At 43.7% G+C, this 13,130-nt stretch overlaps 1 protein-coding gene across 3 annotated transcripts in view; it reads left to right on the forward strand.

Annotated features, from left to right (window-relative positions):
- Window positions 1-13,130, forward strand: part of DOCK5 (dedicator of cytokinesis 5) — a 202,894-nt gene that overhangs the window by 55,969 nt on the left and 133,795 nt on the right. The window lies entirely within an intron of this gene.

A 13,130-nucleotide genomic window follows, 5' to 3' on the forward strand; every position in this document is an offset into this window, starting at 1 on the left:
ATGGCAAAGGTGGTCATTTGGAATCCAGCACAGCTTCCTAGGACAAGACAGGGTGACATAAGATGGGGAAGTGGAGTTGCGAAGCCAGGAGGAAAGGAAGCAGGGTTTGGTTATAGAAAAGGTAAGTCATCTGCCTGATTACACAGAAGACTCTGCCATTACTGCTGCCTCCCTTCAGTGGTAGGCAGAGGACCGGGGTTTTGTATTATCTTTCTCTCTTCCATACAACTCAGAGTGTAATTGTGCAGCTCCCAGGGGCAGAGAAAAAGGAGGGAGGGCTGTGTGGACTTTTCCCACTCTATTCTCTCTCTTCTGCTTTCGTACTCTCCATCTCAGGTCCAGCCAAGCATCGATTCCATGGCATCCCCAAGTCACCAAGTCACTAGGGACAGTCTGCTTATCTTCTCAAGACTCCTTTGCATATTGACACAATAGTCCCCTCAGCCTTACTAAATCATACCTCTTTGTCAGGGGCCAGATTAATTCACTCTTAATTAGTCTCTATGGACACATAGTTTTCCATTGTACAGCTAAAAGGCATATGTTCAGTTTTTGTAACTCTTCCATGTGGGCTTGAAAAGAATAAATTTTAGGATCCTTGGGTGCAAAGTTCTATAGATGAAAATTAGATTCTGATTTTTCTCATTTTTTTCAAATTTGCTGTATGCTAACTTTTTTCTGCTGTTTTGTTACTGAGAAAACTATGTTAAATCTTCCACCATGATTGCAGTTTGTCTGTGTCTCTGCACAGTGATGTCAGTGTCTTGCTTTATGTACTCTCAGACTTCTGTTTAGGTGCATACAATTTTAGAATTGTTCTATTAAACAATTCCAACTTGTAATCCCTGTTTATTAAACCATTTATCTGTATCTTTATCAGTAGTAATGCTTTTTGCCTTAGTTTATTTTGTCTGAAATTAGCGCCAACTCATTGGCAGTCCAGGGCCCCAGTTTTTGTTCTCCTGGCCCCACAAGGCCATCAGAAATGTTTCTCAGCTTCTCAGCCATTCAGGAACCTTTTCTTAATTCAGCAGATGCCTCAAGAGGAAAGCAAAGCCAAATGCTGACCTCATCTCTCTAAGTTTTGGTCTTTTTCAGATCTTGACCTGGCAGTTCTTCACCTTACCATGTTAGCTCTTAAGTGTGTGTGTGTGTGTGTTTGTGTGTCTGTGTGTTGTGTTGTCAGGCTTTTCTAATTGTCCTGCAGCGTGTAGCAGGGAAGAGTGCAGAGTTTATCTGAAATAAAGTAGATGATGTCTTTCAAAGTACGTTTTCAAAATTCTTTTTTACTTTTTATGTGACCCCAACATATTTTTTGAAATAGCTAATTGAAGCGCTTTGTCTCATAGGATTCATATTAATGGAAATTTTAAGTGTGCATACTATTTATACTTTGCTGAGTATTCTCCCAGTTGACCAGTGATCACTCCTAAAGGTAGCACTCCTGTGGAACAAGTGAAGGTGGTCATTGAGCCTGGTGGAGTATAAATATAAACACAGACACACAAGCACATCCATTTCAAATACCTTCCAGAGCATGAATCCAAAAGCCACAGTGCTCCTAGGGTATTGCAACTCACCCGGAATGCTGGCCCAGCTGATAGACAATCATACAAAACACTGTTACTTTATCAATGCTGCACCTTGAATATGGTGATCTTGCGCATAGTCCTGACAGCAGGAAGCTGATTTTCTTGTTAATTGCTGCCATAAAATACTTGGTATGCCAGCCATGGAATTCTTTTATCTCAAAGAAGGAAGTCAGTGCCCATTCTGTAAAAGTGGGTGTGTGCCAAGGTGTGAACGGGCAGATTTAGACCATCAGCTTACTGAATTCATTAACCATTAACCGCCGGATGACGTGTCAGCATTACAGAGATTACTATGCTGAATTATGTTTTTAAGTAGTGTTTATTTGATCGGGTTAATTTTTTTAATAGTGCCCGCCTTGCCAGATGCAGTGATAGGTTCTTATATCTGCTAAGTACTTAGAGTTCTTGGCTGGGTTCTCAAATTCCTTTATTATTTTCGGCAGTTCAGGACTAAGCGAGGGCAGGAGTGCTGTGAAACATCGAACAGGATGGAAATGCTGAGTAATAGCTTGTGTGCTCTCCCTCCTCCCCCATCTCCTCTTTCCTTTAAAAAAAATAAACAAAGTGGAAACACCGACAGGTTTGCCAGATGGAATTTAAGGGCGATGCTGGCACCCTGTCATGGCCCCGGGGCTTTGTGTCTTTGGCTTCTGGTCAGATCTGACCCCCGGGCTCCCCACCTGCACAGTGCCCCGCCCCACCTTTGAGATTTGCATACCAGACCCATGCGTCCTTTTCCGGTGTGGACATGAGTCCACCTTTCTGGAACCCAGACACGAAAAATTCTTTTCTGCCCTTTTCTGCCCATGGCAGAATACCACTTAGGGCTCTCCTCTGGCTGTTTCCTGCCCTGTGGTTGAATGAATAATTACGAAAGTGATAACTCTTTGAAGGCAGAGCAGAGCCTGCTCTCTCTTTGTCTGCAGGGCCCGTGCCTAGCGTAGCCCCTGGCATACAGGAGGTGCTCAGCAAAAGTCTGTTGAATGAGGGAAGATAAAATAGAAGACTAGGGCAAGCCTGTTAGAGTAAGGCAAGCGAGTGTGGAGAGTAAGGGGGGGTGGGGTCACCTCCACGAAACCCCCGATATTACAGGGTTGCACTGCTTGTCTGCTCTCCTGAGGGAAATACAGGGGGCTCCAACATGTCCCTGCCCTGTGTAGACTGCGGAAGGAGTTACTGCAGGAGCTTTTTTTTTTTTAATACCAGCTTTATTGAGATATATTTCAAATACCATACAATTGACCCATTTAAAGTCTACAATTCAGTGATTATTTACAAAGTACACCATTCACAGGGTTGGGCAATCATCATCACTGTCTACTTTCAGAACATTTTCATTATTCCTAAAAGAAACCCTGTACCCATTAGTGGTCATTACCCCCCAGCTCCAGGCAACCACCAACCTAACTTCTGTCTCTACAGATTTGCCTATTCTGGACATATCATGTAGTATGTGATCCTTTGTGACTGACTTCTACTTAGCATAATGTTTTTGAGGCTCATCTGTATTGTAGCTGTGTCAGTACTTACATCTTTGTATTGCTGAATAATATTCATTGTATGCATGTATCACATTTTGTTTATCCATTCATCGGTTAATGGACATTTGGGTTGCTTATACTTGTCAACTGTTGTAAATAGTGCTGCTATCAACATTGGTGTACGTGTTTTTGGGTAGACGTATGTTTTCCTTTCTCTTGGGTATATGCCTGGGAGTGGAACTGCTGGGTCATGTGGGAACTCTGGTTTAACTCTTTGGGGACCCACCAGACTGATGGCTTGAATTTTTGGCTTCAGAATAGGAGACCATCACCCACAGAGAGGGCTTCTTTCCCTCATCCCTTATCACCAGTTTCTTTCTGTGACCTTGCCCCTGATCTTCATTTGCTATTAAAAATGAGGGAAGGGAGTAGAATTGATGGAGAAGCTATATCCTGCTCTTCTTTTATAGGCCCCCAAGAATTATTTGCCTCCAGAGACTTTTTCAGGGACCACATCCTCAAGGACTGAAGCAAACGTCCTTGCCTTTCTTCAGCTTTGGCACTGGCCTACCCATAGTCATTGCCACGTCTTTGCTTCTTTAACCAGACAAGGGAATTAGCAACAGATGGAGACAACTGTTCTCCATCTTGAGTGTTCTTTCCCACCCTAGATCCATAGGCATGGCTGAAAAGGAGATCCAGTTGTGGTCATTGATTCATTCAACAGTACTTGCTTAGCAAATTTTATGCTCTTATTATGTGTCAAGTACATTTATCGAGCACGAAAGATGTTCTATGCACTGAAGTCAACGGAGTGACAAAGCAGCAAGGTTCCTGCTCTCATAGGGTTTTCATTCAAGGAGTAGACAAAAACAAGTGAAGAAAGTAAGTAAACAGAAAAAGCTCAGATACTTATAAGAGCTATGGGCAGAAAAGAGCAGAGGTTGTTGAGAGAGATGGGGCGGGGGAAGGAGATGGACGGCCGTAGATTAGATAGTTTTGTCCCTCTCTGGGTTAACCGTCCTTGGGCAGGACACTTAAACTCTCTTCGTGTCTGGGTCATTTCATCTAAAATCGGGTCACTTCTGAATTGAAAGTGATGAAAGGAAAGTGCTTTGAACACTAAGGTTTCAGCATCCCTGCTACCATGAGGCTCTCCTCTCCTGTGATTAACCAGATTCCAGTCACAGGTGATTGCACGGCAGGGTCTGTTCCACCAAGGGGTACTGGTTTCCTGCCTTTGATTCATAGCCATCGGTTAGCTCATTTTCAGCTCATAAACCACTCACAAGCTCAAGAGAGGGTGGCTGGTATTAACAGTGATTTCTGGGGTAAACATAACACAATTGGCCCCCGTTGGAAATAACAAAATGAGATAATGTCTCAAAGGCGTTCCAAGCTCTGCAGAGGCAGGCACAGCATAGCGTTTTGTATTACTTCAGTATAATTTGTAAAGACCCAAAGGATTGCACGAACAGTCGAATTGGAACCAGAGGAAGTTGGCAATCCTGAAAAGTTGAAAGAAATAAAAAGAAGCATTTGTGCATGTATATAGAGGAGGCCTCCAACATATCTGTGTTATTTCTTCTGTGTAGAATAAGGCCAGTTTTAAAATGCACCTTAATCAAGAAATTCACTCCCTTATAATATGAAAAGAAATAAAAATGGATTATGACTTGAGTTGTACATGTTTTGAATCTCATCTTTATAAAGCAGGCTTTTTTGAGTAAGAATAGAGGGCAGTATTATGACGGGTAGGTAAAGTTACGTGGGACTGAATTTTGGCTCCATAGCTGACAAAAATTTCTAACAGAGACATAAAAAAGAGTGCGTTTGAAGATTTTTTTCAAAGCAGAGGGTTAATAAGCATCTTTCTGAGGTGAGGTAATAGAAACCCTGCGTTGGACTATATGATACAGTAAGGTCGTGTCGGACTCTTTCAGAGCATCCGATTCGAGAAGATGGAGTGTCACATCTGCCTATCCTGTGTAATAATTAGTCAGCCTGGTACCTTGACATCCCTTTATTGTTTCTCTTTTCTATTCATTTCCTTCTCTATTTGGTCAACCACGCCCAGTGGTCATAAGATGAGTGAGAGACAAAGAAAATCAAAATTGATTTTTAAAAATCAGTTATTAACAGAATGTGTAAAAGTTGACTGGGTATATGCTGAAATAAGGTATTTGATGTATTCGTGACTTTCATTTACTTTCGTTACCCAATTAGTCAAGATAATTAAAAGTTTATTGTAATTCAGCACTCACCATGTTGTAGTTATAAAAACAGGGCCTTTCACAAACGTCAGAGGCAGGGAGCCCAACAGCTTGGATTTTATGACAAGGACTGCGTGTGAACATTATGGCACTAGTCTTGAAAGCAGATTAGGCTGTGTGGCATTTTGTTGAGAGTGCCGGTCACTTCCCACATCTCTTTGACCTTTACCTTAAGTACAGTTTGTCAGCTATCACTGCTGGGCACAGATGTTCCTGAGATGTGTTTTTCAAAAGATGTGTGTAGCAGTAGGAGTGTGCTGACAAGAAAAACTAATTAAAAAGTAGAGCTGGTGAGGGGCTGGCCCCGTGGCCGAGTGGTTAAGTTCGCACACTTCTCTTCAGCGGCCCAGGGTTCAGATCCTGGGTGTGGACATGGCACCGCTCAGTAGGCCACGATGAGGTGGTGTCCCACATGCCACAACTAGAAGGACCCATAACTAAAATACACAACTATGTACTGGGGGCATTTGGGAAGGAAAAAAAGCAGGAAAAAAAAAAGTAGAGCTGGTGAAAATTCACATCTCAGATGTAATCTTATCAAAAAGAATATGACTTCTCTTGTTTTTCTTTTGAGATACGTTTGAACTTCCTTCTGTAAAATTTATGTTATTTGCCTATGGGCGTATATGAGATCTTCTAGGTAGGGATCAGAACCCTACCTGAGTGGTGCCTTCATTCAGTTACTTCGTCATGAACTGCTACTTGCAGTCGGCCCATTTGGGCAGCTGCCCATGCACCTAAAGCAAAGATGTTTTGGGGAATGCTCTGGAGGAATGTTCTCATGCACCTTTGGTGTCCCATAAGTTTTGATCTCCAAGGGATCTTGGTGGGATCAAGGGGTCGAGAAGGGGACAAAGTAGTGGGCAAGCTCCTTCCATCCCATGTACATACATGCCCACTCATGGCCAATTTCACACCTCTGATGGCGGGGCCATTCACATTATTTGGTGTGTCACTTTTATCAAAAATGCCTTAGGCATCTTATTCCCATTGTGAAACATGATGCCACTGTGGCGCTGGGTAGGACTCAGATAAGGATTACTGTGAGGAGAAAGTCCTAGAGGAAAGTTCAAAATTGATTGAGGGCAAATAGGAAAAAGATATTTCTCCTTTTGCTTATATCTGGAGAGAGAAGGTTATATGATGTATGCCTCTGCTTTGCTCATAGTAATAGAAGAGTTACGATCTTTAAAAGCATAGAGGGAGACATATGCCTCATAAATATTAACTCTGTGCTCGAGTGCCCCCATCTTATTCAACCCACGGAGGCAAATCGTGCCACAGAAAGTGTCACACGAACAGAAAACATGCTGCCTGAAAAACTCGTGTGCTGCAGATGAGTCTTACAAGCCCGTGAGAACGACGGTCCTTTTGCTTGCCTCTCCTCCAGTTGGAACTCAGACTACAAAGAGATGTGGACAGGGCAAGACAGGAAAGACTTCTTGTTAAACAAAGAGTCTTAGTCTAACCCTTATATTCTGTGTATGTGTCCCCAAAACTTGTCATCTGAACAAGAATGTTAAAGGTGTATGCATTTGAATTTGACAATAGGAATATAAGGTTTTAAACAACTATGTCTAGCAATTTTGTCCATCCTCTCATTGGCAGGAACAATTAACACAAAATTCCTAACCTTGAACGCTTGCTTAGTTTTCACCATGCAAGTTTAAGAATCTGATATTGTAGTTGGACTTGAAGAAATGGGAGGGGTTTGGAGGAAGAATTTTTTTTTAATTAGTCTTATTGTCAGATTCATTGAGCACTGAATGTTACGTCAGGCCTTAGAATAACCTATTTTGGTCGCCCTTGAGTCCATTTTGGCTGCATTCAGTCCTGCTCAGGCCCTGGGTCATCCAGCACCACGTTTCTCCATTATTCTAGCCGCTGTCATGTGGTTTTCCTATCACCCAAGTTGTTTCTTCTACTTCTTCTTCTTCTCTTTCCCTTAAAGTCATCTTTTATACCATTTCTTGGGGCAGGAAATTTATTCTGTCAGACAATAAAAGTACATCTTCTGGAGCTCTGGAGCGGAGCCTCCTCCCAGCGTGGCATTCCGGCTGCTCATGTCTATACTTCAGCTTCCTTCATTGTCAGTAATTTAAGAACAATTCAGAGAGGTTCTGCTCCTTTTTCTAGGGAGCATAGACACATGCTTCAGAAAACAAATGCAAGAGAATTCCAAATAGAGTCTCCTTCTGTTGTCAGCATGGGAATCAGACGATGGCCCTGAGAGAAGGAGCATTGTGGATTGGATTGTGGCATTGAGTACCCTCGGGTTCAGATATTTCTGGCATTCTACACGCCGCTCTGTGCCAGGCGTTGAGCTAGGCTTTGATAGACTCAGCTCAGTTCTTACAATCCTGGGAGATCAGCGTTACTAATGCTAGTTTAATGAACATGAGAGTCGGGGGTGAGAAACTGGAAGACGTTCACAAATGGTAGAGCTGATTCCCTTCGTGAATCCGAGGAGAGCGTTCTTTCCACAACCCAAGGCCTTTCAGGAAGTGACACTTCTACTTTGGATGTAACGTACAATTTTCCAAAGGAAGTGAGGCTCTTTCTCTTTTCAAATAGCTGTGAGACAAGTTTCCCACACCCCAGATGTGTCTGTGTTGGGGGGCTCTTTCTAAACTTGCTTCCCTCCCTGGCTCTTCCACCCAAACTCCGCTCTGGCTTGGAGGCTCCCTGCCGCCCCTGAGCACACGGTGCGCTTGGGCCCGCTTCACCCTAGCGCCCGCTGCCTCGTCTGCCCTCCACACCTCGCCTGCCGCCCGTTTTCAACGGCTGACTCGCTCTGAGCAGGTAGGCACGTCTGTTCTCAGGGAGTGTGGCAGAATCATCCCCCACCCAGAGAGACTGGCGCCCCTCCTGCTTCCCACACACTCCGGGGAAGAATTGCTGAGGCAGAGGGCCACCATTCCTGACGGTTTGTGCAACCGCCTGAGGTGTGGCAGGTGGGCCAGGGAGGGAACATAAGCAGAGAGGTCTCTGGAGGGGTCTCCGACTTCCCTGCGTATAACAGGCTCTCCCTCCCTGTGTGTCTGTGGCAGTGAATGTACAGCTCATGTCCCCAGTGGTCCCTCCTGCCTGTGGGTGTTGAACCCAGCCTTTGGCTGTGACACTCTCGGGAGGTCCCATGTGCTTTGTATTCTCGCTCTTGCTTCTTGTCTTTTGCCACTAGGCCTCTTATGCTGGCGCTGCTACTGGGCTCCACCTCCTCTTCTGACACTGCTGATCTGTCATGCCCCTCACAGCGTCTCACCCCTGACTGTCTGGGTCCTCAAAGTGGGACCCCGTGGTTCACGTTTAGAGTCTGAAAGTATAGCCTTGCTCTTTCATTTTTAGGAGGCAGTCCATTGAGGAACTCGAAGCAAGTTTCTTAGTGACCGAGTGGGTCTCAGGGACAGTGCAGTGTCAGTCACATTGGAGCGCGTTCCTCACTTCACCTGACTCGTTGTCTGAGCTAAGGCACACATATTTCCAGCACCTCTGCATGCTATTAGTTTCCTATCTTATGGGGGTCTCCTCTGCCCCTTCAGAAGTCAAGGCAGCCTTTATCTCTCCTCTAATCTCCGTGTCCTTCTCAGGAAGCTTAGGTGGTTTCATGAAAAGAGCAGCCTGCACTGAAATTCCAGAAATCCTGGCAAGCTGGACATGCAGGTTTGTGTCTTCCTCTCACCTGTGTCTCTCTGTTCCACTAGCAAGCAGATTAGAAAGTCTTTGAGATCAGCTGTTGGGGTTTATTATACTCTCAGACTCCCACAGAGCCTAGCAGAGTGCTTTATAAAAGTGGGCCTCTTGAAATATATCTTGCTTGGTTAATTGATTCCTCACTCAGAACCCTCACCCCTTTTTCATCCATCCTGCAACTTGGTGCTGATGGTAACAAAACCAGTATAAGAATTGAGTCGCAGCAAATTCATTGCTACCACTGATAAAACTGTGTGCTGCATCTTATCATTTCAGCTTCCTTGAGCTGGTTGGGTAAGTTAGAGAAACGCATCACAGGAGAGGGAAATTAGAGCCAATAGCAAGAAGGACTAACTGCTGGCAGGGTTACTTTGCTTTAAAAAGGAAAGAAAAAGCCACATTCAGAAAATGAGAAGGGAATTGGCAAGCCAGGTGATGATGTTGATTAGACTAGAGGAAATGTTATTTCCTCCTCCCACCGAGCTTCAGGGTATCTGAGTTCACAGAGAGCTTTCCTGGTTTTGCAGTGGACGTTTGCATGTGTCGTCTCCCCGTTCTGTTCTGTCAGCTGTGATTTGGATCCGCTCCTCCCCACCACCACCTGGACCAGGTCCCTCTGCCTGTCTAAGGGTGTTTGCTGGTTGAAAGTAGAAGTCTCTGACATTCCCATCTATTGTTGGCAGCCAGAAGAAACCTCGGTATTTTTAGCTATGGAGTTAGATTTTATGAGGTAATGAAATGAAAAAAAAAAAATAGAGTGTTTTGTGGAAAGAAATTTAAGAGATCAAAGCCTTGATTACTTTAAATTAATAATTGAAGAAATGGAGTCCCACGGAACCGATAAGCAGAAAACCAGGATGGAGACCCAGGCCTTTTGATTTAAGGGGTTCTCTTCATAAGCAGGAGTGCCTCTTCTCTTCTGGACATTCTGGCCTCCTAGGCATGTGCTCGGGCCCCGCCCAGCTCTGCCCACTGGCTGTGGGATCCCAGGGAGACAGAAGAAGGGTCTCTCGGACCTCACACTCAGACCGCGGCTTGAAGGTGCCGATTTTATCATGCACTCCTCGCATCCGTCTGTTCTGTCCATGGCCACTAGCTCAAGGAGACCTTCTCTTCCTCATTAATAGATTCATTAAAAGTTTACTGAATGCCTGTGATGTGCCAGGCACCACAGACAGGTCTCTTTCTTGTTCATTCAAGAAGTAAAGTGAAAGATGGAAACCACATCTCTTTCTTTCCCACTTACTGGCATGCTTGTGCATGCGTTTTTTATATTGATAGGATTCCGTGGCCAAGCTCCCCTGCCCTGAGCAAGGGTCCTGTTCACTGTCCCCGCAGCACGGCCGTGGAGGGGAGTGGCAGAGGGGAGAGAGCAGGGGGAACTGGGAGGAAGGAGACCTGGGTTGCCCCCCCAGCTTCAACAGTGAGTCACTGGTTGACTTTGGCCAGCTTTTTAAATTTCTTGCCTATGTTTCCTCTTTTTTAAGTGAGAGTGTTAGATTCGGTGAACTCTGAGTTCCTTTGGAGCTCGAAGTTCCAACATCTACTGTCTGCCTGTCTCAAAGGCACAAAACTGAGTGAAGATAATTAACTGGGAAGACTGACTTGTCTCACAGAAAGGTACAAAAGAATAGAATCATCTTTTACCGACTTTGCATCCTTTCACTTTGGCATCCTTTTACTTTCTGCCTTTGAGCTGATTTTCAAAGCCCCAGGGAGACGGTCAGTCCTGAATCCTGAGGCTCTGTGCTGCCCATGGACAAAGGTCCTGCAACCAGATCCTTTCCTGTCTGTCCTGGGAGGGGTTTGCTCCAGCAGTCGCTGCTTATCGGCTTCCCTGGAGGAAGGGACCGCAGGCATCTCTTTGAGAAGGGCAGGCTCTGGTCTAGTCTACCTGGCCCACAGGGGATGGAACATTTGACCTTGGCCTAATTAGCTGTGCTTTACCCAGCAAGCTACCAGGCCTGTCCTGTGACTCTTAAAGGAAAACAACAGGATTTAGCACCTGCTCCTCCTCTGTGGAACGCCCCCGGCCCCCCATACGACACATGCAATGAGGATGCAGAGAGACCACGGCTCCCTGTCTGTTTCTTGTCTTTAATTCCTGGGAGGTCAAAAATTATTTATGGTTGTACATCAGTGTGAATGTACTTAATGCCACTGAACTGTACACTTAAAAATGGTTAAAATGGTAAGTTTTATGTTATGTATATTTTACTACAATAAGAAATAGTTTATTGATCTAGGGGGAGAGGAAACTAATTTATCTTGGGACTGCAAAATTATGAGAGATTTTATAAAACACTCATAACTTCCACATCTAGATGATGCTTTTATGGTTCAAAAGATCTTCAGAGTCCCCTTCAGTAATTGCCTTCTGAGTCTTTAGCATATTCATAACCTTCCTTTTGTGTGCCACTGTCTCCAAGCATTACCATTAAAGGCCCTTTTGTATTTGTTTATGGATCTGTTTCCTTCTTCCTTGAAGATAGTGTCTGGCACGGGTGTTCAATACGTGTTTTTATGTATAATAAATGAATGGCCACATTAGTAATATAACTCCTGAGCTCCTGTGGACCCCCTCAGGGAGAATTTTCTAACCACACTTTCTAAAGTAGCCACACCCCTACTTGTCCCTTTCCCACATTACCCTCCTTGATTCTTTCATAAATTTTAGCCTTATGTGAAATTACTTTATTTGCTTGTGTGTTTAGATGTTTGTGTTTTTCACTTCTCATTATAAGACTAAGAAGGAGGAGATGTTATATATCACGCTCTCCTAGCATCTCTCTTTAAATGAATAAATGAATTTCCAATCTGTGATTGAACTTTTGGAAATAGCAAAATTCATTCAGAATCAGTTTTGGAGCATGAAGTGAGTAATTCAAATAAATGATGTCTTTGGGGAGGTGCAGTACGAGGTAAAAGTAATGGACAGATGGTTCTGTGATACACGACTCAAACTGGTTTCACAGGCAGTTTCAGACAAAGATAGCAAATAATATTTGAGAATGCTATTATCGTTGAATTGTATGGCACTTTGAAGTGGTTACTTTGTAATGTTCATTTGATGGTGTAAATTTTTGTATGGTTCTTCACAATTGTAATAAAATTTATATGCAGTGGAATATCTACTTATCTTAGATATACAATTCAATGAATTTTAACAAATGAGTGCACCCCATGTACCTAATACTCCAGTCAAGATATAGAACATTTCCACTGCCCCGGAAAGTTCCCTGTTGTCTTCTTCCACACAGTTCTCACCCCCCCAAAAACAACTACTGTTTGAATTTAGATCACCATTGATTAGTGCGCCTGTGTAAATAGAATTACTTATATCTGTTGTGTTTGGATTCTTTCATTCAACATAGTATTTTTTAGGTTCATCCATGATATTGCATATACAGTAATTCGGTCCTTTTTATTGCCAAGTAATACTCTATTATATGGAAACATTTTGATTTGTTTGTTGACACTCCTATTGATGTCCATTTCAATGGGTTTCAGTTTTTGGCTATTAAGAATGAAGCTTTGATAAACATTCTTGTGAAGTATTTTTTATGGATGTAGGTTTTCACTGCTCGTGAGTAAATCCTTAGGAGTGGGTCTATTGCCAGGTCATAGGTCATGTGTATGTTTAACTTTGTAAGAAGCTGCCTGCAATGTAAGAGAGTTCCAGTTGGCCCATATCCTTACAACACTTGGTTCAGTCAGTCTTTTTAACTTTAGCCATTCTAGTGGGTATGTAGTACTATCTAATGTCGTCTTTTTTTTTTTTGGTGAGGGAGATTGCCCCCGAGCTAACATCTGTTTACAACCTTCCTCTCTTTGTTTGAGGAAAATTGTCCCTTAGCTAACATCTGTGCCAGTCTTCCACTATTTTGTATATAGAACGCTGCCACAGCATGGCTAGATGAGCAGTGTGTAGGTCCATGCCTGGGATCCAAACCTGCGAACACCGGGCTGTGGCAGGAGAGCACAGGAACTTAACCACTATGCCACCAGGCCAGGACCCTGATGTCTTTTTTTTAATGTAATTTACATTGACTAAAATTCACGTTATTTAGTGTATAGTACTGCAGGTTTTGACA

The sequence above is a fragment of the Equus caballus genome, chromosome 2, assembly GCF_041296265.1.
Source record: "Equus caballus isolate H_3958 breed thoroughbred chromosome 2, TB-T2T, whole genome shotgun sequence".
NCBI classification, from domain to species: domain Eukaryota; kingdom Metazoa; phylum Chordata; class Mammalia; order Perissodactyla; family Equidae; genus Equus; species Equus caballus.